Raw genomic sequence first — 27,146 nt, forward strand, 5'->3', positions numbered from 1 at the left:
TTGGGCTCAATATCCAAAGGGCTGGTCCATAGATGAGGGGTGAGCCTTGCTCTCCTCACTGGTGGGCAGGACTAGGAGGTAGACAGAAGCTGGAGATCAGCAAGAGTTTCCTAATGAAGGAAGTCATCTCTGGAGAGGGGCTCCCTATCTCTGAAGGACCCCAGACTGAGGCTGGGTTGCCATTTCTCTGCCATGATAGAGAAGGGATTCTTGTCCAGACCCAGCTTACCCTTGAATGGGCTCAGATTCTGAGCCTGGGTATCCTGGGTTTTTCTTTAGATGCTTGGCTTTGTGTATTGGTCTTAGTGGATAAGCTCAGAGACTAGTTAGGCACCTCCATTTCGGGCCTTCCCTGATCAGGGTCCCAGCCCTTCCACCATGGGAGCCAAGGCTTTCTAGGTTGATTAGGTCCCATGCCACACTGACCTGTTCTGCGAGGCCACAGTGATCCTGGTGGAAAGGAGCATTGGCATCATCTCATCCAATCCCTTCATTGTATACCCTAGAAGGCTGAAGCCCACGGAGATCACCGAATGAGTGGAGTATACTTGGCCAAGTCCTTAGCCCCATTTCAGCCTCAGTTTCCCTATCTATACAAAAGGGAGAAAGCCCAAAGTAGGTACCTTCAAGCTCGGGTCATCTGAATGTAAGTCACCCCCTCTTCCCGGCCCTTCTCCAGGCTCGGCCCCACCCTTTCCACAGCATTTCCTGCTCACCGCCAGCAGATGTCGCTGTTGCTGAACAAGAATCTTTACTGTTGGCCGAGTGGGGACAAAGGAGGTGAGGCGAGGAGGGGGAGCTCGGGGCTGAAAGGTGGAGCAAAGCAGAGAGGTACAGCCGGCCAGTGACCCTAACAACCCCTGTGGCCATGGTACAAGGGCCTCTCCTCAAATCCCTTCTCTGCAAACAACCCTGTGAGGATGGAAAATGAAGGGTGGGTGTCCCCACTTTACAGATGATGAAACTGGGGCTCAGAGATCAGATGGGATTTAGGACCATAGGATCATCTTCTATTTATAGCATAGATGACAGCTTTGGTATCATCTAATGAAACTTCCTCATTTTTAAAAGAGGACAGGTCAGAGCAGGAAAGGTCACACGGAAAGTAATCAGTGGAGTCAGAATTCAAAACCCACCAGCTCTCTAAAAACTATGTATTTGAGGCAGCCTTTGCAATCCAGGGCTGTCCAGGGAGTGTCCTCAGTGTGATCATGGCAACTTTTCTGACCTGGGGGACAGCAGCGGAAGGAAGATGATGTTTCCCCTCTTACCACATCTGAACCATGAGAGCCAGTAGCCCTAACTCAAATGCCTTGGTTAGTCCCTTCTCCTGATTAGTTTCATCCCTGGTGCCACTACTTCACTGCTGTGAAACCTTAAAAAACCCACAGAACCTCTCTGAACCTCAGTTTCTCATTAGCAAAGGGTCAGAATATGGTTTGCTCTCTCTCTCTCTCTCTCTGAAAGTTTCTGTGGGATAGGGGAAGGAGTGGAGAAGGAAAGGAAGGCAGATACTTTGGTGTAGAGGTCAAAGTCAAAAAGTCAGAAGTCAGGGGCAGCTAGGTGGTACAGTAGATAGAGCACCAGCCCTGGAGTCAGGAGTACCTGAGTTCAAATCCAGCCTCAGACACTTAATAATTACTTAGCTGTGTGGCCTTGGGCAAGCCACTTAACCCCATTGCCTTGCAAAAAAAAAAAAACTTAAAAAAAGTCAGAAGTCAGAAGGATCTTGGGTCAAGTCCTTAATCAGACACTTAATATGTGTCAAGTTACTTAACTCCCTGGGACTCAGTTTCCTTACCTATAAAAAAGGGAGAGTTGAACTCTGAAGTCCCTTCTATCTTGAAATCTATGCTTTTGTGAATCTTAGAACCCCTGGAGGAATGAGCCTGAAAGCCCCCTTCCCAAATAGCAGAAACCCAGGCTACCCTCTCCTACTCTGTAGCTGAGCTGAAGGACCTTGAGTTGGAGAAATCTGCCTATAATTTAGTGGACAAACATTTCTGACCTGTAACCCCAGGGGCCTTCTCCCTTCTTATTTCCTGCTTCAATAGGGCAAAGAAGGGCTGCTGGTGAGGACAATAGCCAAAGATGTTTTTGCCCAGAGTGACCCATCATGTCAGGCCCCTCTAGGCAGAGAAACTGTCACAGGGTGGGAGGATGGTGAGGAGGGATGGTGAGGATAAAGACCCTGTCTGTGTCCCCATGAGTTGCTAAAGGGTCCTAGGTGGGTATATGTGTATGGGAGGGGGCAGAATAACAGTAATGATCTCTTTGAGGGACCTGGAGCTTTATTGTATACAAAGCCCTTTAGAGTTGTCACAGGATTTTATAGTTGGTTTAAAAAAAAGGGTTTATGGCTTGAAAAGCTCTCTGCGATTTACAAGGGGCTTCACCCTTCCCAAGCGCTTTACAGTCTACAAATGGCTTTAGAGTGGTTAAAGGGCTTTGCAGTTTATAAAGCAGCTTTGAATTTACAAAGTGCCTGCTAACATATGTGCCCAGGCCTGAACTCTGTGCTCTGGGTACTCCTGCTGGGGGCTGACCAGAGCAGCTGGGGGCTAGCGGTCTTCTCTTCAGCAGCCCCGATGAGTGGGCATCTCTCGGACTTGCTGTCTATCATTGTCACTTCAGTCCAATAATAACCCCAGCATTTGGATGAGGTGGGGGGAATTAGGGTAGGGCTTCGAAGAAGAGGCTAGAGTGCCCTGTCAGGGATGGTGGACCCTTTATTTGTGCCTCCTCTGAGCACAAAGCAACTGCAAACATTGCCAAGGTCTTCTGAGGTCTTAGCCTGGCCTGTAACTGACCCTGGGCTCAAGGAGGTTCTGCTAGCAGGACACAGACTTTGATCCTTCCTGTCTCTTTTTCACTCCTAGTTCCTCTACTGTCTCCCTATCTCTATCTCTGTCTCTGTCGCTCTCTGTTTCTCTCTATCTCTCTCCATCTCTCTCTTTTTCTGACTCTATCTCTATCACTCTGTCTCTCTACTATTCCCTATTTTTGTCTCTGAATGACTGTGTCTTGTTTGTCTCTCCATTTCTCTCTCTGTCTCTGAGTAACCATCTCTATTTCTGTCTTTCTGTCTCTGTCTCTCTTTGTTCCCTCTTTCTGTCTCTGAATGTCTCCTGTATCTTTCTCTTTCTTCCCCTTTTCTCTTTCTTCCTCTCTGTTTCTGTCTCTTTATGTCTCCAGCTATTTTTCTGTTGCTTTTCTGTCTCTGAATATCTATTTCTATTTCTGTTTCTCTGTCTCTTAGTTTCTGTCTCTCTTTCTTTGTTTCTTCCTCTCTGTTTCTGCTCTAAATGTCTCTCTCTTCGTCTCTCTCTGCTTCTATCCCTTTATGCCTCTGTCTCTTTCTCTATTGCTCCCTATTTCGGTCTCTCAACATCTCTGTCTCTGTTTCCGCTGTTCCGTTTTTCTGTCTCTGCAAGTCTCTGTCTCTCTACCAGTCCTTGTTTCTCTCTGTGTCTGTCTTCTGCCCTCTCCAATCCCCCCCCAAGCCAAGATGCCTAGATCTGGAGAGAACGGCTGACCCGAGCTCTGAGCTTCTGGGAGAACGTAAGCCTTCTTCCATTAGACTTGGAAGAGGGGGAGAGTTATTGTGCCCACTGAACAGATGAGACTGGGAGAAGGGTTGATTGCGGAACCACATAGCAAGGAAATGGCTAGGTGGAGGCTGTCTCTAGTCTTCTGACTCAGTGGCTGTGAACTAAAGAAAAGGTGCAAGTGAGGCGCTCCAGCCCTGCCCTAGACTCATTGCAGGCTCCCTGAGCATTCCTTTCCTTCTCTAGCCCTCATGCCCCTCCTCTGATGATGAATACCCAGATAGGGAGGAGGAGGAGGAAGGGACTTGCACTGATTCATTAATCACCTACTGTGTACAGTCTACTGTGCCTGGAGTGGGAAGAGATTCAGACTTTGGTTTGAGGATAATTCCTCCTCTTAAGGAATGCAGGGACTGAGGGGGTCCCAAGCTTGTTTTTCCCGGGCTCCTTCTTACTATCTCTTTCGTTTCTCTTGTTTCTTTTCTCAGTCTCTTACTGTCTCTGTCCTCTCCAGCATCGTGTGCATGTGTGTGTGTGTGTGTGTGTGTGTGTGTGTGTGTGTGTGTGTGTTCTCTGTCTCCCTCTGTTTGTCTTTTTCTGTTTTCCTGTCTCTGTTTCTGTCTCTCTGTCTCTTTTCCCTCTGCCTCTGTCTCTCTTTCTGGCTCTGTCAGTCTCTAACTCACACACACTCATTCACATATACACACAGTCTCACTTTCTCTGTGTCTGTTTCTGTCTCTCTCTCTCTCTCTCTCTCTCTCTCACACACACACACACACACACACACACACACACACTCAGTCTCACTCTCTGTTTCTGTTTGACTGTTTCTATCTCTCCATCTCCCTGTCTTTTTCTTTGTCTCTGTTTTTCTCTGTCTCTGTCTAGGTCTCTCTTCTCTCTCTGTTTCTGGTTTAGTCTCTGTCTCTGTCTTTCTCTCTCAATGCACAAACATAACCACACTTTGGGTCTTTCTCACTTTCTCTCTGTTTTTGTCTTTGTCTGTGTCTGTTTCTGTCTATGCATCTCTCTGATCTCTGCCTCTCTTCCTCTCTCTGTCTTTTTGTGTCTCTATCTTTCTGTGATTCTGTCTCTATCTCTGACAAACACAAACACACACAAACACAGAGTTTCTCACAGTCTCTGTTCTTCTAGTCTGTCCTTGCCTCTTTCACTACCTCAGTTTCCCCTGTCTTTGTCTCTACTACTGTCTCTCATAGTCCCTCACATTTCTGTCTCCCACGAGCTCCATCTCTGCCTCTGACACAATCTCTTCCAGCCCTCTTAAGTTAAGCCTCCCTCCCTAGGACACACACACACACACACACACACACACACACACACACAGAATCAGCCTTTTTAATAAAAAAAAAACAAGTGGGAAACAGAGTGAATTACCAAGTATTACCTCAAAAACGATCCATATGGGGCCAAATGGTTTCCAAATGATCTAGACCCCTTTCAAGGAGGCAGAAGGGGAAGAGCCAGGCCACATGTGCTGGTGAGAGAGGAAAAAGGGGGGGGGCAGCCCTTCTCCTCAGTCTTTCTCCCTTCCCCCCCTTTCCTCCCCACTTAATATACTAATTTTTGCCCCAAACACAGTCTGTACCCAAGGCTGCCAGCTCCTCCCAGCTGTTCCTGACCTCCCCCTCTACCCTTCCTCCTGGACCCAATTCTCAGAGTCCCAGCACCCTGTCCCCTCCTGCCTCCCCTCCCCCTGCCCCCACTCATGTTCAGTTCTGGCAGGATCTCCTGATCTGGACTTTGACGGTAAGATCCTCGAATGGATGGAGTCTTTTGGCTCAGATCCAGCCTCAGGCATCCCAGAGAGGCCACGGACTAGTTTAAGGCTGACCAGAGGGCCTTGGATTCTTTGCCCATGGAGCTCAGAGTTGGGTGATAGAACCTGAGAGAGGAGAAGTCCAAACCTGAGTCATTCTTTTTTTGTCTCTGCATCCCCCACACTGAACATACTCAAGGATACACATACTACAAACAGTAGGTATTTAATAAATGTTCGTTGTCTTGCTCTATTGGATGGTGCTCATGAGATGTTCCACAGTTTACAAAGATTTAATGGATGTCTAATGAATGTTTCTGGAGGTGATAGACAGGCTTATGGTCCCTTTTTACAGATCAATCAAACTGAGTCTCAGAGGTCATACAGGAAGCAAGACTGAGGATTTGAAGTTACTTTCTCAGTCTCTCCAGACTTTTAGATGAACTCTAGGGGGCCCTTCCCACTCCCCAAGCTTATCATTCTGTTGTTGCCCATTTTTGTTGGTCATCACATCCCTAGCTGAGTTATGGGCCAGTCTGTGAATCAATAGATCAGAATACTGCATTTGATGTCAGAATCTGGGTTTGAATCCATTCACTTCCTATCTGTTCTTGAGTAGATCATAGACCCCCCTTGAACCTCAGTTTCCTCATCTCTAAAATTTTGTCTTGGTTTGTTTAGCTTTAGAGCAGATTTCTTCTGAAGTCTCTAGATCTGAAGTCAGGAAGGTGTTTTCTGCCTTGAGAAAGCCACTGACTGGGTGATCCAGGAGGCCTGTGAGTGTGGGGGTGGCTACAAGCAGAGCTCTGGGGGCTCCCAGCCGAGTCCTTCTCTCTCTGGGCCTCAGCTGCTGAGTGATCATTTTCCTAAGTCAAGTGTGAGGCCCAGTGGGCCGGCAGCCTAATTGTGGGCCCTTGGGAGCAGATTGCATTTACTGGAGTGGATAATGTGTTTGCATTTTCTCCCTTGGCCCCTGACCAGCCAGAACCACGTGACAGTGCCTGGGTACCAGCCTCCTGCCTCCAACCAGGAGCGAGAGGACATTAGCTCCCCCAGGCTGAGACAAAACTCTCTAGTCTTCTGGCTGGTAAAGGGGCTTTTCCCTGCTCCAGTTCAAAACCAAGAGCATCATCTTTTTCATGATGTCAGTAGTCTCTCCCTCCATATCTCCAACCCCTGAGGGTTTGCCTTACCACCAGCCCCTGGCAAGGGGGAGGCAATGCCAGCTTTAGGCCCCCCATTTCAAAGAGCAGGAGCTCATGGGAGAGCAGGAGCCATGGCTGATGGAAACTACTCTTCTCCTACCCCTAGCAGGAGAGTGCAAACAGTAGATGCTCAATAAAGGTTATTGTTTATATTGACCTTTTTTGCAGTACCATAGAAGCTTTAGGAAATGCTTTCCCAGTTTATTGGGACCTGGGTCAGAAGGATTCACACAATAAACTCATGGTTTTATGATCAAATAGACACAACCAGGCAGCCAATTAATAAATATTTATTAAGGCACAACATAAAGCCTCTGGGATCCCTGGTGCCATAGGGGTGCCTCTGGGAGCAGTACAGCCCTCCTCTTCAACCCAGACTCCTGATTGCCTTTGTTAGCAGTCCCAATACATCCTGGACTCTTCATCATATTATCCACACACATTCCATCACTTATCAGCTCTTGTCTCTTCTCCATCCATGGCAAATTCCAGATCTTTTCCTTCTCTCCACTTCACCTCAGTTCAAACCCTCAAACCCCCTTTTCTAGATTGTTGGGGGACTTCTCTATTTGACCTCCTTTATGTATTCTATACCTATTTCCCCTCAGGTACTCTATGGTGTAGACAATCTATCTTTGCCTAATGTTCCATTTCTCATTTTTCCGGCCTTCACACGGGTTGGCCTTCACGTCTGATGTATGTGTCCTTTTCAACCTGTACCTCATAGAAACTACAAGTGGCTAATCCCACATGTACAAAAGTAGTGACGGAGAATTAGAAATTGAGGGAAGGCCATCAATTGGGAAATGATAGAACAAATCATGGTGTGTGTATATGATGGAATACTAATGTTCTATAAGAAATTATGAGGGACAGGATTCAGAAAAGCCTGGAAAGACTTACATGAATTGATGCAGAGTGAAGTGAGTAGAACCACATACTAACAACAATATCAGGAGATGATCAACTATGATGGATTAGTTTGTTTCAGCAGCAAAACAATCAAAGATAATTTTAAGGGACTTAATGGGAAATACCATCCATATTCAGAAAAGGAAGTGAGAGTTTAAATGAAGACCAAAGTTTATCTTCCTTTTTAAAAGTTGTCTTATGTATTATGTAATTTTGTTATCTCTAATGTTTTCTTTCTTCCTTTTGGATCTGATTCTTCTCTCACAATCCATTCAATTTCCATCTATGTTTAGCATGGTTACAAATGTAAAGCCTATATCGGGTTGCTTTCTGTTGGGGGGAGGAGGGAAAGAAGGGAGGGAGGGAGAAAAATTGTAAAACTCAAAACCCTTGCAAAAAAAAATGATCGGTAACACTTCAATGGAAAATAAAAAGTGGTTTAGTAATTCGAAAGCCTATGAGTCCTTTTCTGCACTCCTTGGCTGCTAGTTCCTCCCTCCTCCAATTTCCTACTTACCACCTATGCACACACAAATAACTTTCTATCTCTCCCTCTTTTTGTCTCTCTATATCTCTTTCTCTCTACATCTCTGTGTCTGTCTCCTTCTATCTCTGTTCCTCTGCCTCTCTGTATCTCTAACTCTCTCTCTTTGTCTTTCTCCGCCCCCACCCCCATCCCCCAGGTCTCACCAAATTAGCTTGGATTTGTTATTTCTGATGCCTCACTATAGTGGGGATGTAAACCTCAAAAGCTATACCAGTGGGCACAAGTTGTACCAGATTGGAAAGGCTTAGAGTATGACGTCAGAAAGAGACCAGCTTGGATAACCATGGAAAGGTATATTCCCAATAGAGTTGCCACTTGGTGGTGAAACCTTGTGGGCCACGACAACCTATGAAACAAATATAAAATTCCTCAGCTCAATTAATATCATATTGAAGATGATTCATTGCTCCATAAGCCTGGACCACACCCTTAGCACTGGCCTCTAAAAAGACCTTAGGGGAAAGTGGAAAGAAGGGGGAGAGAGATGGAGGAGAGAAGGAGGAAAGACTGGTAGTGATAGAGACACAAAAACAGGGAGACCCAGATGAAGACAGAAACAGAGAGAGATTGTTGCTGGGAGCCATGGAGTTAGATCCTTGGGCTTGGCCCTTGGGAGGATCTCACAGATATGTTGACCATCTCTGCTGAAGATCATGTGGCCCCAATGATAGCAGAAGAGAGGACCAGCAGCCTGGGAGCTGGGGGGTGGGGGTGGGGTGGGGGCAGAAGTGGGGGACAGTCCTAAGGTAAGTCAAGAAACTGCTGAAGTAAGCCTCCTAGACCCATGGGGGACCATCAAGAAGTAGCTGACCTAAGGAACATCAGGAGAAGAGTAAACCCAGACGTGGGGTAGGGTTCCTTTTTCAGATAAGGGATGGGATCTTGACTGCTGTGCTTCTCTCCAGTTCTGGAAGACTTGCCCCAGGTCATGAAGCTCCTAGAACCAATCTGGTGGCTCTTCTATCCACCATGAGGGAGTCACTGCGATTCACCTGGCTTTGCCTCTTATGGATTCCAGCCCCTAGAAGTGCCTCACTGCCTGCTGGGGGTGAGTTCAACATCTCAGTCTGGCATTCAGAGCCCTCCCCAACCTAATCCCAACCAATCTGTTTAGATTTCAGTTTAGTTGCTTTCCCATAATCCCCCAAGAGACCACTGTTTTAGGATGAAGCTTGGGATGGAGTTTTACCTCACTCTCACCTTGGCTGTCTCTGGACACCACTTCCTTCTCCTCATCTGTCAAAGAGCCTTGGAGCTGGGACTGCCCCCCACCCCCACTTTCTTGCAGTCCTAGATGTGGTGCATTCTCCATTAGAATATAAAGTTCTCAAGGGAAAGGATTCCCTTTTTCCATAATCTTTCCTTCTAGTGCTTAGCACAGAGTAGGTAATACATGATAAAGGCTTAAGAAATGTTCTGACCCCTCTCTACCATTTATCTTTTTATCTCTCTTCACCTTTGTATCTCTAATTACCTCTCTCTCTCTCTTTTTTCTTTTTCTTTCTCTGTCTCTTTCTCCCCCTCCCTCGATTATTGGGGGACTTCTCTATTTGATCTCCTTTGACTGTCTTACTCTCTTTCTGTCTCTCTCTCTCTCTCTTCTTCTCCCTCTATCTTTATCTCTGTCTGTCTCTCTTTCTCATTTATTTGTGCCAAAGGGGAACTCATTACCTCATAAGAGAGAAAATTCTCTAACATTTAATGGACTCCTTGGTGGATTTGGGGGAGAATTTCAGGCTTAGAAGCAAGGGATTTGAAATCAAGCTCTGTAATTTATTCTTGAAGGGACCTTGAACAAATCCTTTCCCTTTTGATCTCATTTTTCTCACCCACAAAATGAGGGACTGGATTTAGGGACCATGGAGGTTCCTTCCAGCACAGTGAGTGCATAGTAGGCACTTAATAAAGACCTGACTAGTGCTTACAGTCAGGAGTCCTGGGATTCAGTCTCGGTTCCTTCTACCTCTTACTGGCTATCTGATCTCAGTCACCCTTGGGCCTCAGTTTCCTCACCTGCAAATTAGGTGAACTGGACAGTTAATCTCTAAAGTTCCTCCCAGTTCTGTGAGCTGGAATGAGTGAGAGAAATACTGGGAGGTAGATGTCGACTCAATGCAAAGAAACTGGCCTCTGTCCAACTGCAAACTGGACTGCCCTTCGTGGAGGGAGATGATACGCACACTAGCCAGCCTCCTATAGGCTGGATTCTCTCTTAGGTATAATAGCACTAGATGGCTCTGGGGTCCCTGTGCTTCTGAAAGGCAGTGAGTTGTGATCCCTGGAGGGGTGCAGATAGATAGCTGTGGGGATGCCCTAGGGTGGGGTGAGGAGGGTTCCTGGTTTTAGGATTCCCTTCAAGGGCCTGCTCTCTGTTTCTTCATTCTGAATTCACAAGTAAACAATGTTACAGAAAGGCCAGACAGTCCACCCATGGTCAGCCCTTGATGGATTCTCTGGTAGTGAATAGGCTAATTGAACAGGTAGGTTAATCAGGGTAAGCTCCCTGGAGGAGTCTCCTATCTGGTTTACCTAGCAGCAGCTAGGTGGCACAGTGGATAGAGTTAGGAAGATCCAAATTCAAATCCAGCCTCAGACTCTTGCTAACTGTGGGAACCTGGGCAAATCACTGTTTGCCTTAGTTTCCTCATCTGTAAATGTGCTTGAAAAAGCAATGGCAAACTATTCCAGTGTCTTTGCCAAGAAAATCCCAAATGGAGTCGTAAAGACTCATGAACCGGAAAGCAACTGAACAACAAACTTGCTACAAAAGAAAAAGGGAACTGGTGATCTGGGTGTCAGTCCTACAAACGTTACTGATTAGCTGTGTATAATGCTTCTTATTGGAACCTCTGTTTTATTGACTGACTGGTCTTAAGTAAATCACTTGATTCTCTGCAACTGGGGCAGCTAGGTGGCGCAGTGGACAGAGCACTGGCCCTGGAGTCAGGAGGACCTGAGTTCAAATTTGACCTCAGACACTTAATAATTACCTAGCTGTGTGGTCTTGGGCAAGTCACTTAACCAAAAAAAATTAACAACCTCCAAAAAATGGCAACTGGAGAGAAAGTGTCTATGTTCTCATTGGGGTTTCCTAATCACTCTGTTAGGTGGGGGCAATGAGTGTTATTTTCCCCATTTTATAGATAAGAAAACTGAGACCAAGCTAAATGAAGAGAAGTTGAGGAAAGAGCTCTAGAGTCAGAAAATCTTAGTTGGAATCCTTCTGACATTACAGAGAAGTGGTGGTTCCATGGACCAGGCATTGGACTTCAAAGCAGAGGAGACAATGTTCAAATCCTGCTTCATATACTTGCTGGTTGTATAAACCCATTTTTAAGTTTGCAAAGTACTTTCTTCATATTAGGGTTAGGAGGCTGCATGGCGTGGGGTTGGGGATGAAGAGGAGAGGAAAGGCCCTCAGGTTAGAAGACCAAGGTTCAAATGCTACTGGTTCTGCCACTTAACCTATGAGAACCCTTCCAGCTTTAAATCTATACTCCTGAAATTCCCTTACTAGCTTGGTGACCTTGGGCAAGTCATGAAATCAAAAAGAACTTTAGATATAGAAACACTGAACTTCGAAACTCTCTCTCTGTCTCTGTCTCTGTCTCTGTCTCTCTCTGTCTCTCTCTCTCTGAGAAACTGAGGCCCAGAGGGAGGAATCAACTTACCAAAAGTTTCACAGGGAGCAAATTATTGCATCAGATAGACCTGAATCCCTTACTTCACAGAAGAAAAACTGAGGCTCTGGTAAGTGAGGTGACTGGCTTAGGGTCACCCTGACAGTAAATGGGAAAGTCATGGGATTAGATCTTGGGTTCTCTGACTCCTCACCCTCCTTTATTACCCCACCATTCCCCCCAATCCCTCAACCCTCCTCTCAACCCCCAGGCCCCTTTTCCTCTCTCCCTCTCCCCCCCTTTTTTTCCCTGCTCCCCACTGCCTCCCAGGGTTAGGCTGGGGAAAGGGCCTATAGAAATTGCAGCTATTATTAGCCTCCCTGGCCATTAAGGGGAGCGCAGAGGGGCCAGGTCCTTCAGCCACCACCACCCAGCCAGTGAGTTCGGGGTTTCAGACCAATTTCCCAGCCCCATCAGACACCTCTTAAACATGCGGAAAGAAAGAGAAACCATTAGTTGCTCTATTAGGACATAATTACAACTGGGGAGCAGGACAAAGGGGTCAGTGCCCCGGGAGGCCCAGGGTTGGCGTCTCTCTCACAGTGGGGCCGCCCAGGGCCTCTGGGAGCCACAGCTACCTGAAGAGTGGGGCCGCCTGGGGACCAGGTGCACTGTCCACACAAAGGCCTGGACAAAGGCGAGGATTATTGTACAGGCCTGGGCTAAGTGGACTCCCCCCTGCCCTCCCTCTGAGATGACCGGGGCCCTCACATGATGGTGGGTGGGGTGGGCAGCATAGGGGCGGGGCCTGTTCATGAGAGCCAGTTTCCCCCACCACAGATACAAACTGCCTTTCTTCCCATTTCCCATCCTCCTCTTTTTCCCACTCTTAGGTCTTGCCAGTCCTCCTATGGGGTGGACTGCTGGCTCTCGAGCAGGGGCCTATTTAGGGGCGGGGGAAACTGAGGCACACACACTTTGCTTATTTCTTAGTGCTAATTCAAGAATCACTAAATGTCTGCCCGGGCGGGGGGAGAGGAAGGGGAGGGGAATAAAAAGATAAATACCTGGACTCCAATCCTCTGAGGTCTCGCTGAGCTCTGACACTCTGCGTCCTTTGCTCTCTATACGTCCCAGCTTCGAAACCTGTCCTATATTTGAAATTGTCTTCCCATGCTAGCACTCTTCTGTTTCCAGACATAATGGCCCTGGGTTGGGGTGGGGGGGATTGGAGGAGGCAGGGGGATGATCAAAAGGTTAACAATCACAGTGAACCAACCCTCAATCCCTGCGTCCAGTTACTCGTGTGTGTGTGTGTGTGTGTGTGTGTGTGTGTGTGTGTGTGTGTGTGTGTGTGTGTGTGTGTGTGTTGTTGAGATAACAAGTTGTTTTACAGAGAGCTTGAACGTGGAGGCCGGAGGACCTGGGACGGATAACTTGGAGCCGGAGGAGCTGACTTTGAACGACGGGCCCAAGGTCACCTAGATGACCTCGAACAATCAGGGTCACAGACTGAGCTGGAAGAGGCCTCAGCTGTCCTCTCATCTCATATTTGGTCCAGAATCCCTTCTCCAGCATCCTTGTCTGTGATCATCTAGTCTCTGCTTGCAGACCTCCAAGGGTGGGAAGCTCACTCCCTTCTAGAGTAGGAGAGAGGGAAAGATGAGGAAAGAAAGAAAACAAGAAAAGAAGAATGAGAAGAGAGGGCAAAGAAAGGTGAAAAGAGGAGAGAGGAAAAGAAAAACAAGAGAGTTTAAAGAGAAAAATAAAGAAAGACGAGGAAACTTATGGAGAGAAGAGAGAGTAAAGAAAAGAGCAAGAATGAAGAAAGGGCTAGAAAATGGAAAGTCATGATAGTTGGAGAGGGAAAAGGGATCAAGAAAGGCAAAAGATTAAGAAAGGAAGAAGGAAAGAAAGGGCAGAGATAAAGGGAGAGAAACAATATAAAGAAGAGAGAAAAGAGAGAGGAAGAAAGGAAGAGTGAGAAGAAAGAAAGAGAGGGAGAGAGGAAGTAAGAGATGAGCAAAAAGATTGAGAGGAGAGAAAGGGGGAGATTAAAGAGAGAGAAAAAGAGAAGAGAAAAAGGAGACAGAAGAGACACAGAAAGGGAAGAGATTATGGGAGTTGAGAGTATATGGTCACTAGGAATGAGATTTGGAGAGGTCTGGATTAAATCCATAGAAAGCTGGATTGGTCCAGTGGCTGAACATGGGTTTCAGTAATGCGGAAAAAGGATCTGGGCATCCCTATCTTGAGTATCACCACCTTGAATAAGCAGCCAAGTGGATTCTGAGCCCAGTGGCCTGTGATGTCACATTTGGATGACACAGGGCTAGGGCCCTGAAAAGGGGAAGGAAGGGAGCCTGCAGAGACCAGGATCCAATGACCTCACAGTCCAGGACTGTGAATGCAGCTGGGTTCCCATGTTGGTTCAACTTCTTGCCACAGATGAAATCTTTTTCCTTTGAGTCTCCAATGAGGAAAAGCTGCCCGGGCTAGTGGATGTGGGGGACAACCCGATTTCCTGTTTTGAGAAGCTGGGAAAGAACCTAGAAAAGGCAATTAAAATCCTCTGAGCACTCACCCACCATCAAATGACTCTCACAAAACCTTTTGATGGTTTAAATGCAGGTGAATGAGAACCATGTGGGTCCCATTTCCCTTGAATAACACAGGATTTGGGGAAATTAAGGAGGAGAGGGCAGAGCCAAAGTCACTTGCTGGATGGAAACCCCAGAGGCAGTGCAAGAGAGAAGAGTGGGTCCTTAGGGAGGCCTGGCTCTTGAAAAGGCCTCTGACCTCATCTGGGGTCTCAAAGCAGTAATTCACTTTAATATAATTCCAGAAAAGGGTCAGCCAGCCTTCTTTGGAAGATGCTGGGGAAATCCCTCCCTTCTAAAGCCTCCCATTGTCCTTAGGGACAGCTCTCATTATTAGGCAGTGGTTTCTTTCATTGAAATTGGCCTGTCTGGGGGTGGCTAGGTGGTGTTGTGGATAGAGCACCTGCCTTGGAGTCAGGAGGAACTGAGTTCAAATCCAACCTCAGACACTTAATAACGACCTAGCTGTGTGGCCTTGGGCAAGTCACTTAACCCCATTCCCTTGCAAAAAAAAAAACCCTAAAAAAAAGAAATTGGCCTGTATGCAACTTCTGCCCATTTTTTTCTTCTCTAAGGGATCCAAGAAGAATCCCCTGGATCCCTCTCATAGGTGGCAACCCAAGATAATTTATAAAAGGCTACTCATCAGAACCTTCTCTCCTCCCAGCTGAATGTTTCAAGTTTCTTCTTTCCTGATCTTTTTACAACGTACTCCCATTCCAATTGGCCTCCTGCAGGTACTGTTCAGCTTCCCAATGGGTTCTGGGTTCAACACGGACACAGTACCCCAGCTGTGGCCTCACCAAAAACTATCAAGAGGAGCATAGCACTTACTATGGATCATAGGCCTCTCTCAATGCACACTGAGAATTCAGGAAGACCAGATGGATGCCCTGATCAGTGAGCCCTGATCCTCCCAGGGAAATGAGACTGTGAGGCTAGGTGATATAAAGGCTTTTTCCAATATTCAACTGCTCTGATCTATGCTCTGAGACCTCTTCTATTCAGGAAGACTCTTCACCAAGATCCCCAGCCCACCTTGGACACTTCCTCCGGAGGGAGTCACCATGCTCGACCACCCATAGTAAGCAGATGGGAATGGAATGCTCAGTTCTGTTCCTTCCCCTAGACTGGAGTCAGACATCCAGTAAGCACCAGGCAAGCATTGGCCCTTGTAATCTAATCTGCTGATTTAGGCTAAGCACCAGGGATCTGGTCATTCACCCTCAGACTGTACCTTTAGGACCCCAGGGTCTTTCCAACTGACTTTCCTTGTTGAGCTTCCTCCTCCAAAAAGAGTGTGAGCTTTCTGAGAGTTTGGCACTGTCTGGCTTTTTCCATTTGGATCACCCGTGCTTAGCATTTGAAATGCTTGTTACTCAGTCATTTCAGGTGTGTCTGACTCTCCATGACCCCATTTGAGGTTTTCTTGGCAGAGATACTAGAAGGGTTTACCATTTCCTTCTCTGACTCATTTTGCAGATGAGGAAACTGAGGCAAAGTTAAGTGACTTACCCAGAGTCACACAACTAGTAAGAATCTCAGGTCAGGGACAGCTAGGTGGTAGTGTGGATAGAGTACTGACCCTGGAGTCAGGAGGACCTGAGTTCAAATGTGACCTCAGACACTTAATAATGACCTAGCTGTGTGACCTTTGCCTTACAAAAAACAAACAAAAAAAGACTCTCAGGCCAAATTGGAACTCAGGAGTCCACTATGCCACCTAGCTTATATTTGACATATGCTTTCTCATGTATTAATGTTTGTATGTATTATGCATTTGTTTATTTATTTAGGTTTCATTCATCATTTTTGTTCTCAGGTACTTCCTGATACTTTCTGTTCTATGTCCTCAGGGCCCTCATCACTCTAACATTCACTGTTCCTGGACTTGCTCATTCCTTCAGTGCAACAATCAGGGACAATTTTGGGGTGTCTGTAACAGAGAATACCCTCTAGATCCAGAGAAAGTTTTGCAGGGTTTGAACAAAGGCCAAAGACTGTTACCTTCAATTTTTTAAAAAAGTTATCTTATTATGTAATCTTGCTATCTGTTATGTTTTATTTTTCCCTTGAGGATATGATTTCTCTCTCATCACATTCAACTTAGAGCAATGTATACCATGGGGACAATGCAAAAACTAACAGACTGCCTTCTGTGGGGAGGGGGGGAAGGAAAGCAAGATTAGGAGGGAAATTGTAAAATTCAAAAATAAATAAATAAAAACAAAATATTCACTGTTCTCGGTTCTAAGGCCCCTCCCAACTCTGATATTCTCTACTCTAAGGCCCCACCCAGTTCTAATGTTCCGTTCTAAGTCTCTCTTCCCAGCTCTACAATTCCATGATCTGTGTCTCTGGGGTGGCAGAATCCAAGAAAGCCTGGCCAGTTCAGCTCTGAGCTCCCTGACCTTGATTCCCTCTTAGAACTAAGATTTCCTGTGGCAAATGGTCTAGGCCATCTAACTGGGGCTCAGAGCTCTATTCCTGGGCATTAGGGCCCCATTCTGTGGCTGCCTGTATCTCCAGCTATATCCTTGGTGCAGCCTCATCAAGAAGGAGGCTGATGGAAGCTATGGACCAGAAATAACCCCTTGGGGACCCAAGGATCTAGGAATGGAGGGAATTAAGCAAATTACTACTCCAAGGTAATGAAATCCAGCCTGCTGGTGCCTGCCCCAGGTGGTTCTTGGAGACTGAGGGTGGGGCAGGGTTTGATTTATTCCATTCCTAGACTGAAGCCATGTATGTGGGGGTAAGTCAGTGACCAGGCAGCGGGTCAGGAGGACATTCCTGAGCTTTTCCTGGCTGTGCAGGATTCATTTGGGGGGAGGACTATGGGTTTATATAGCACTGGAAGGAAACTTGGAGACCATCTAGTCTGAGTCTGGTGAAGAGAAGGATTAGCCAGAGGAGCATAGAAAGGAGACTGACATTCGGGGCTTCTAATACTCAGATTAAGTCATTTCTGAGAGCAGAGTTTGGTGAGAAGAGGGAGCGCCAAAATATGAGACCACAAACTACTTCTAGATCAGGAGAGAGACAGAGACAGAGACAGAGACAGAGACAGAGACAGAAACAGAGGGACAGGGACAGGGACAGAGACAGAGACAGAGACAGAGACAGTGACAGAGACAGTGACAGAGACAGGGACAGGGACAGGGACAGGGACAGGGACAGGGACAGAGACAGAGACAGGGACAGGGACAGGGACAGGGACAGAGACAGGGACAGGGACAGGGACAGGGACAGGGACAGGGACAGAGACAGAGACAGAGACAGGGACAGGGACCGGGACAGGGACAGAGCTGGATTGATGGGGCTAGAGCTAGATTTTAGATAAATATGGATAAAAACAGATATGAATACAGCTAGGTGAATATGTAGATGTGAAAACAGGCAGGTAGATAGATGATAGAAAATATAATAGATATAGATAGAAGGATATAGCTATAGATATAGACATATGGAGAGTGAGAGGCAGAGACAAAAACAAAGGGAGATTCATGCATGTATGGATGAATAGATGGACGGATGATATAGAATGGTGAATAAAAGATAATAGGCAGACAGATGAATTAAGAGACAGGGAGGCAGACAGAAAGATAGATGAAGAGATAGAAAAATAGATGAGTGAAGAAGTAGACAGACAGAAGAGAGACAGACAGGCAGAAAGATGCATGCATGCATGGATGAATGGATAGATGGACAGATGGATCTAGATAGAGGAATAAGATAGATAATAATGTCTGTCCTTCATTTTTTAAGTAGACCACGACACCAAGGAGCTGATGCCATGACAATCACATGAATTGGATTTGAGTGAGGTGGGGCTGTGCTAAGTCAACAGTCTCACTTTCTCCTCCAAAGTCATTTGTGTCCAGAGGCCTGATATGAATCAGTATGGCTGGAGATGGCCCTAGAGGCAAAGCAATCCGAGTTAGTGACTTGCCCAAGATCACGCAGATAAAAAGTGGCAAGTGTCTGAGGTCTGATTCAAACTCCAACCCTTCCAAATCCAAGGCCAGTTCTCTTATCTACTACAACACCTAGCTGCCCTACATAGATAGATGAGAGAGAGAGAGAGAGAGAGAGAGAGAGAGAGATGGACAGAGAGATATATAGATATATGAATAGATGATAGATATGGATAGAGATATGAATATAGATAAGTAGATATAGAGATAGATGTGGATATAGAGATAGGCATGAATAAAGACAGATGTAGATCTGGATAGAGAGATATAGATTGATGATAACAGAGATGAACATACAGATAGATATAAATATTGATAGATATTATAATATTGATAGATATACATAATATTAACAGAGATATCAGTATAGATTGATTTCCATAGAATTGGTTTCCCCTGTAGTCATTTGTATTTTATTTTATGCCGTGAAAAATTTTATTTTGAGAAAAGGCCCGTAGGTTTCCCTTTGGCCAAAGGGATGAAGAAAACTTAGGGCAGAGGAAGAAAGATTCTGTGGGCAGTTTATTGATGGAATTCCTACATGGATCCTAGAGTTCAAAAAGAGGTTCAAATGAGGTGAAGTGGAATGCCCAAATCCCCCAGGTTGGAAGTGGCATAGTCAGTATTCAGATTCTGGTCCATAGTCTCCCAAGCACAGGTCTTGCCCCTACCCCCTCCTCCAGGCTGTAACAGGGGATTTTTCCTGAGGTCCTTTTGGTTCTGAAGAGGGCTGGTAGGTGGTACCATGGAAAGAGTGCTGGGTCTGAAGTCAGGAAGGCCTATGTTCAAATCTGGCCTTATACTTTACCTCAATTTTCTCAGTTGAAATGGGGATAACAATACCTCTCTCCCAGGACTGTGGTGAAGATCAAATGAGATCATTTTTGGAAAGTACTTAAAGACAACACTTAAACACAGTGCCTGGCTTCATAAATGTCTGTTTCCTTTCCTGAGCATCTGAGACCTATCAATGTCTGTTGCTCTTTTCTCTATCTTCCCCTCTAAAGGGGTAGACCTACAGTCCTAGGGAAGCACTAGACCTGGGCCCAGGAAAGGCAGGCTGGGGATGGTGAGGTTCCAAGTAGGGAGCAAGCCCTGATCTCTGAGCTGCTTCCTCCTTGCTGGTTGGAGTCCAGGCCAGAGGTGATGAGGGGGAAAGGTTTCCTTGTTTCCTTTGGGAATTTAAGAGGTGTGGTTAATTGCCAAGGCCTCAGGACTGGTTATACAAGCAGACCCACCTTGGAAAGGGAGGAATCAGCAATAGCCTCTTGGCCCCTTCCGGAGGTAGGGAGCCAGATAAGGTTGAAGTGTAGGGGGAGGGATGCAGGAAGGGGGAAAAAAACCAAACAAGCCCCCTCACACCTCAGTCCCATAACACTGCCCACCCCCACCCCCCCAGATTTAAAGGAGATAAAAGTTGATTTTATTCATCCAGAGAGAAAGGAGGAAAATCCCAACTGAACTTCATGACCTTGACTCTAGGATGGGATTTTCAAAGGCCAGAGGATGGGGTGGGGGCAGGGGCTAGGGGTTGAGGTAGGTGTTATTTTATGATGTTTACTGGGTTTATTGGACTCTGGGGCACTGGGGGAAAGAGCTAGAGCCGACAATCTGGCTGCCAGGCTGATGGTGCAAAAAGAGGACAAGTTTATGGGCTTTTCCGGAAGGCCTTCAAGGTTATCATGGTCAGGATCTGGGTGGGGGGCTGGGAGTTTTTGCTTGGACCATGAGAAAAAATGGGGAAAGTGCTGGATCTGAAGGCCAAGGGTAGGGGTTCCAGTCTTGATTCAGCTGTTTTCTCTCTTTGGAACCTTGGGTTAGTCCCTTCTCTTTCCTGGCCTCAGGCCTTCACCTCTGTGAAATGGGGAGACTGGATCTAGTGATTTCTAAAATCCTTTGAGAAAAGGCCCATCGGTTTGTGAAAGAGCCTTGTTCAGATCGACCTTAAAGGGTAGATAGAACTACGGGGTTCTTTTCCCCACAATGGGGCAGTTGACAAGAGGCATCCATCTACACCCTCCATGCCTTTTCACATACTTGGAAGGCACTTCTTCCCTGCCTCTATCTTTTGAAAAATTTTTCTTTCTTCAGCACTTAGATCAAAGTTCATCTCCTAGGAGAAACTTTTGCTGGTAGCTCTGTCTTCTCTCCCTACTCAATATACCTAAATTTGCTTACCTCTGTGAATGAGGTAGGTGCACCCAGAAGATTATCAGTTCCTTGAAGACAGGACCAATGTTATTTTAATCTTTGGGACTCCAGTACCAAGGACAGTGACTTGTTCCTGCCATTTTGGATGGAACACTGGATTTGGAGTCAGAAAGACTTAAATTCAAGTCTTGCCTTGATTAACATACAAAATAATGTATGCAAAATGCATTCTGGAAGTTAAAGTCCTGCTGTATAAGTTCTAAATATAATCAAAGACTATATGCATGTGAAATGACACTGATGATGATATCTTATGAGGAAAGTGTTGCCATCTCAAAGACAAATTATGTAATCTAAAGTTCTCAAAACATAGAGACCTAGTGGAAGAATTAAAATCATCTGGGATGAGGATGAGGTACATATGGTCCCTACTGCCTTGACTGCCATGGGACAGTCCCAAAGGCATTCTCAGTGAGCTTTCCACTATTTAGAGTTTGCCTCTGGCAAGCATTTGATATGGCAACACCTTCTTTATATTTTCATCATCCTCATCAGTATCATTTCACATGCTTATAACCTGTGATTATACAGAGAGTTTATACAGCAGGACTTTAACTTCCACAATGCATTTTACATACATTATTTTATATGATATCCAAGCACAAGATTACATGCTAATGCTTCTATTTGATTACAAAAGCAATCATTTCATCCACCTGTACAATCATCCACTGAAACACCAAAGAATGATAACAGGAGAGTGACTTGTCCTAGGACCCATTTCTATCTGAGCTCCATTGAATATAAGATGAATGAATGAATGTAATGAATATTAATGAACAACAATAGTGATAATAATAATGTTTGGTGAATTGAGGCATTTATAAGCTTGAAGGCAGGAAATATTTCCTCAGAGTTAGAGCTGTCCAAATATGAAATGGTTTGCTTCAATGAGTTCTGGCCCCTACCCTTTTGGCCCCTATCCTCTGATTCCATTGGGAATCTTCAACCAGAGGTTCGATGACCATTCATCAGATATAGGGGAAGGAGGATTCCTGTTGAGTCAGGTACTGGAGGGACCAGATGATCTCCCTATCTGCTCTTGAATTTTGGCATTCTATCATTCAATTTGTCAAATAGCTTCCCCTTCTTTCCCAGCAAGCAGGTTAGACTCTCCACCTTTGAGACTGCAAAGACAGTCCCTTCCTCCCTAACTCCAAATTGCCCAAGCTGATTCTAGTTCAAAGATAAACCGTTTTGCCAGTTCAATGGCCTTGTGTACATTCACCCAGCCCTGACCAGAGAGAGGCCACAGGGGCCAAGCTTTTGGCCGAGCTGCTTGGGCCTTCCTCTACCTTGCTTGTTATTCGGCTCTGGCCACTTGACCCACTTCAGAAATGGGTCCGTTTCCCCCAACGACCCTGGCCCTGGAAACAAATATTGCGCTGACTGCCCTACTTCAGTGAAATGAGAGGCTGGTTCCTGACACGGCCTTTGAGTCTCTTGGTGGCCCTGTTAGCTCGAATAAATTTTATTTCTGGGTTTAATTAGGAGATGCTCCATAAATATTCATGTGGCTGAATTAGCCGCCACTGCTGCCCGCACAAGTGGAGGCTCTGCCCACTTGGGGACAATTAACATTGTTTTGCAGCCTGTCAGTAATGAGGCTCCCAGCTCGAGAGGAGAGGCTATTTTCAACAGGCTCTTTAAGATGGAAAGGCAGACTCATTCAGAGATGCTTCTACCCAGCAGCCCTGGGGCCTCAGGGGATCAGGAGGCCCTGCCAGGCACCTGTGCATCTCCAAGGCTGGGCCTCTCACCAGCACCCCAGGGAAAGCACCTCTCCTGGAATTGGCAAATGGGCCCCATGGACCCATCTCTATTTCCATATCCTTCACAGTCACAGAAAGACTCACTAGTCCTCGGAGACTGAGAGAAGCTTGTCTTCTAAGGAGCTAAGAAACATGGAACCCCAGGACCTTAAAATTACCTATAAAAATGGCACACCTATCTAGATCTGTCTTGATTTCCCTATGAGGTGGTATGAACATCACTTCAGCGAGTGCGAGTTAGAAAAGAGCCATAGCCTCATGACAGATGGCAGTGTAATGGTAGACCTAGACTGTTGGTTAATTATTTTCTTTCTGCCAGAAGAGGGTATAGATTGAATGAATGAATGTTTATTTTCTGAAGTGTCTACTTTGTGTCAGACACTGCTAGTCCGTGAGAATAGAAATACAGAAGTAAGACAATCTCTCTCCCGGAAGCTTAACTTCTAATAGGTGGGGACAACACAGTTATGAAGATGGTAGAGAAAAAAGGGTGTTTCAGTTTATAGAGCCACAGTAGTGATGAGTGGAGTCAAAGTTCAGTAGGTTATCACATTATTTCCAATGGATCACTCTATGTTACGTTTATCTTTAATATGTTCAATTATGTTATGTTTAGTGTTCAAATTATCCTCAACACAATGCTAATAAATTGAATAAGTAACTACCTCTCTAATTGATTCTAGCTTCCATCCCACGAAAACTATCTCCTAGCCCTTCAGGGTTGCAGCCCCTCTACTCAGTCTTGACCTTTTGCAGTCAATGAACAAACTTCTTGAGTTGATCACTAATAAGACTAATTGAAATATTCAGAGAAATAGTAAAAGTAAGCAATCCCCAAGTAAAGGGACTTTTCTCCCTCCTGCCCCTTTTCCTTTGCATTGGAAGGAGGAAAATCAAAAAGGTGAATTAGCTATTAGACAAATGGATTCCCTGAAAGAGTGGGAGCCAGAGAACAAAGACACTGTTCACCAAATGGGAGCCGGTTAGCTCTGGCCTCCTCCTGGCTTGCCCCTAGTTACCACCTCCAGTATGACTTTGTCAGGTCTGTGCTTTCCCCAACTGTACTCTCCTACAGTTCTATTGCCAGAACCTCTTCTCAGGTCCCTTATTTGTCCCATGCCAATGGACAACCTTAAACAAAGTCCTGGCTGAGTTCTCTAGGGAATCCTAGGTTCTCCCATGGGGATGATGATTGGAGTCCCCCCCCGCCACAACCATACTCTTCAATCCTCTTTAATAAAAGGGAGACTGTGGAGATCCCCCCTTCCAACTCAGGAGTCTGGGATTCTGTGACCAAACCAGTCTATTTGCCCATTGAAACTTCAAGGATCATAGGATCAAACCAAGTCAGCGAGCATTTATTAAATTACCTGGTTTGGACCAGGCAATGAGTGAGATGAGGATACAAATCAACAAGGCAAGGCCTCTTCTCCCAAGGAACATCAAATCTAATGGGGAGAGACAGAGACAGAGACAGAGGAGAGCAGAGTGGGGAGAGAGGGAGAGAGAGAGATAGAAAGGGAGACAGAGAGGCAGAAACACAGAGAGGCAAGAGAGATACAGAATCAGAGACAGAGGAGAGGGGGAGAGAGGTAAGGGGGAAGATGGAGAGAGAGAGACAAGGGAGAAACACACAAAGGAGAGGAGATGGGGAGTGAGGGAGAGAGGGGGAAAGATGGAGAGAGACAGAAACAGAAAGAGAGACAGAGAGAGATAGAGAGTCAAGAGAAACAGAGACACAAAGTCAGAACAGAGAAAAAGATGAGAGAGGGAAGGAGAAAGGGAGAAGATGGAAAGAAAGGTGGAGAGAGATGGAGAGAAGGGGAAGAGAGGGAGAGAGGAGGGAAGATGGAGAGACAGAACTAGAGAGGGGGGCAGAGAGACAAAAGAGACAGGAAGACACAGACAGAGAAAGAGAGGGGAAGGCAGTAGGGAGGGGGAAAGTTGGAGAGAGACAGGGAAACACAGACAGAAAGAGAATCAGAGACAGAGACAAGCAGAGAGACAGAGGAGAGGAGAGAGGGGAAGGAGGGAGGGGGAGGGGGAAGATGAAGAGAGCTCAAGAGACAAATACACAAACAGAGTCAAAGACAGACTTAGACAGAGACAAAGACAGGAGAAGAGAAAGGGAAGGAGAAGTGAGAGATGGAGCAAGAAAGAGACAGAGAGATAGAGAGGAAGACACAACTATACAAAGTCAGAGAGAGAGAGAGAGAGAGAGAGAGTCAGGGACAGAGATAGACAGAAATAGAGACTAAGTACAAATACGCTACATACTGGATAAATATATAGATACTCCCAGAGGGAAGGCAATAATATTGAGGGGAACTGGGAAAACTTTCCTGTAGAAGGGGGGATTTTACTTGGGACCTGAAGGAAATCAGGAGACAAAGATAAGGAGGGAGACATTCCAGGCAGGGCAGTGAAAAGGTTGGGAGATCAGGGTTTGGTTCAAGGACTAGTTCTCCCCTCTGTTATTTATAAGAATGAGAACCATTCCTCTTCTTTGGGACTCAGTTTCCTCTTAGGTAAGAGTGAAGGAGTTGGACTTGCATTTGTGACCCTTGGGGTGATCCTGCAGGCTCTGCTCCCTGCCCCCTCCTCTGCCCATCCCCAGCCCTTCCTCCAGAGCTCCCCATGCATCATTTCTGGAGTGGGAAAGGAAACAGCCCTCAGCTCTTTTATGGTGTTTCCATGAGCCTGAGCGGGGCCCCCAAGGGTGCCCGGGGCTCCACGGATGGGGGAGCTTTGTTTGCCCTCCAGGGCGGCTTGGAAAGCTTTCAAAGGTGGGAACTTTCTGCTGCAATGTGGAGCCCCTTTCTGGGGTCTGGGGAGCCCTCTCTTCAGCACATTAATAGGCTCTGACACACATGGCCAGGGAAATAAATACACACGAGCAAGTGATTTGGCAGCAGCTTATGGCCAGCCGGGAGCTCTCCAAGGGCCACTTGGGCCTGGGAATAAAGGGTGGAGCTTTTCCTTTCCTCCCCAGAAAGAGGAGCCTGCTCCTGGTCCAGCAGATGGAAAGGGCCCTCTGAGCTGGTCCAGAGCTCCTGCCCCTGATGGGATCTTTTGCTCTAACCTAGGACAGCTTACAAAGTGTGGGGAGGTCGGAAACAGTCACAGCAAATGTCTGCAGAGCTCTTGGAATTCTCCCAATGGCCCAGGCAGGACACCTACAGGTGTCATCATTCTGATTATTTCTCAGGAGGAAACTGAAGCTCAGAGAATCATCCCAGTTGGGAAGACGGCTTTGTTTCTCCTCCTCCTCCTCCTCCTCCTCCTCCTCCTCCTCCTCCTCCTCCTCCTCCTCCTCCTCCTCCTCCTCCTCCTCCTCCTCCTCCTCCTTCTCCTTCTCCTTCTTCTCCTTCTCTTTGGTTTTTACAAGGCAAATGGGGTTTAAGTGGCTTGCCCAAGGCCACACAGCTAAGTAATTATTAAATGTCTGAGGCTGGATTTGAACCCAGGTACTCCTGACTCTAGGGCCAGTGCTCTATCCACTGCACCACCTAGTTGCCCCAAACCTTGCTTCTTTCATATTCTTCTACTGCACAGGCAACAGCTGGCACCTTCCAGATGGTGATGATCTCAAATTTATGTCCTATTTGGACAATGTCTCCCTCATTAGACTGGAAGTTACTTGGGGGTAACTGAACTAGGGCTACTTCAGCTGTTTCTTCAACTTGAGACTTTTAATTTTTTTATGTTTTATTTACTTATATTACATTTTCTCTTCTGAACTCTCCCCCACTCTCCCTCCTCACCCTGAAAGAACAACATTTGACATAGATTTAGAAATAGCTGTAAACCTATATTTTACATACAAATGTAAAACATTTCCATTTTAGTTATTTTGGAAAGAAGACTCAAAAGAAAAAAATGATAGAAAGTGAAAAATGGCATGCTTCATTCTGTATTCAATCAATATTGGTTCTTTTTCTGGAGGAGTCTTTTGGGTTTGTCTTGGTTTATTATATTGCTAGAGGAACTGACTTTATCATAGTTGATCATCACCCAGTCTTGCTATTACTGAATACAATGGTTTCCAGGTTCCGCTCATTTCACCCTGCATCAGTGCATATAAATCTTTCCATTTTTTTTTCCTGAAATCATCCTGCTTTTCATTTCTTAAATAGCCCAATAATATTCCATTACAATCATACAATATCACAGTTTGTTTAGCCATTTCCCGATGGATGGGCATCCCTTTACTTTCCAATTCTTAGCCACCACAAAGAGCTGCTGTAAATATTTTTGTACAAATAGATCTTTTCCACTTTTTGATGATTTCTTTGGGATTCAGACTTAGCAGTAGATTGCTGGTATGCACAGTTTTATTGTCCTTTGGCCACAGGTCCAAATTGCTCTCCAGAATGGCTGGATCATTTCACAACTCCACTAGCAGTTCATTAGTGTTCCAGTTTTCACACATCTCCTCCAATATACAACATAAAATGAGAATCATAATAGCACTTACTTCCTTGGATTGCAGTAGGGATTGAATGGCATAATGCTTATAAATTCTTAGTATAAAATCTGGCACTTAAAAAAATAAGATTTTTCCTTCTCTCCTTCCTTCCTTGCTTCTTTTTTTTTGTTTTGTTTTTTTAGGTTTTTGCAAGGCAAATGGGGTTAAGTGGCTTGCCCAAGGCCACACAGCTAGGTAATTATTAAGTGTCTGAGACCAGGTTTGAACCCAGGTACTCCTGACTCCAGGGCTGGTGCTTTATCCACTATGCCACCTAGCCACCCCCCTTCCTTGCTTCTTTACTTCCTCTCTCCTTCTTTCTTTACTTCCTCTCTCCTTCCTTCCTTTCTTCTTTTTTCCTACACAACAGTCCTTTAAAAATAGCTAGAATACCATCTCCCCCCTCCCCCATGTTTTTTCTTTTCCAGGCTAAACATCTCTTTCTTTAGTGCTTGGACTCTTTATGTTCTGACCATCTTCCCCTGGATACATACTAATGAGTTTCT

At 45.8% G+C, this 27,146-nt stretch overlaps 1 long non-coding RNA gene across 1 annotated transcript; it reads left to right on the forward strand.

Moving 5' to 3' along the window:
• Positions 1 to 11,145: 11,145 nt before the first annotated feature.
• LOC141510952 (uncharacterized) lies at positions 11,146 to 16,254 on the forward strand. The gene is made up of 4 exons (XR_012475210.1): positions 11,146 to 11,742; positions 13,009 to 13,328; positions 14,950 to 15,296; positions 16,069 to 16,254. It is a non-coding gene; the product is annotated as an uncharacterized LOC141510952 (long non-coding RNA).
• Positions 16,255 to 27,146: the final 10,892 nt, after the last annotated feature.

The sequence above is a fragment of the Macrotis lagotis genome, chromosome 2 (assembly GCF_037893015.1).
Source record: "Macrotis lagotis isolate mMagLag1 chromosome 2, bilby.v1.9.chrom.fasta, whole genome shotgun sequence".
Lineage (NCBI taxonomy): Eukaryota > Metazoa > Chordata > Mammalia > Peramelemorphia > Peramelidae > Macrotis > Macrotis lagotis.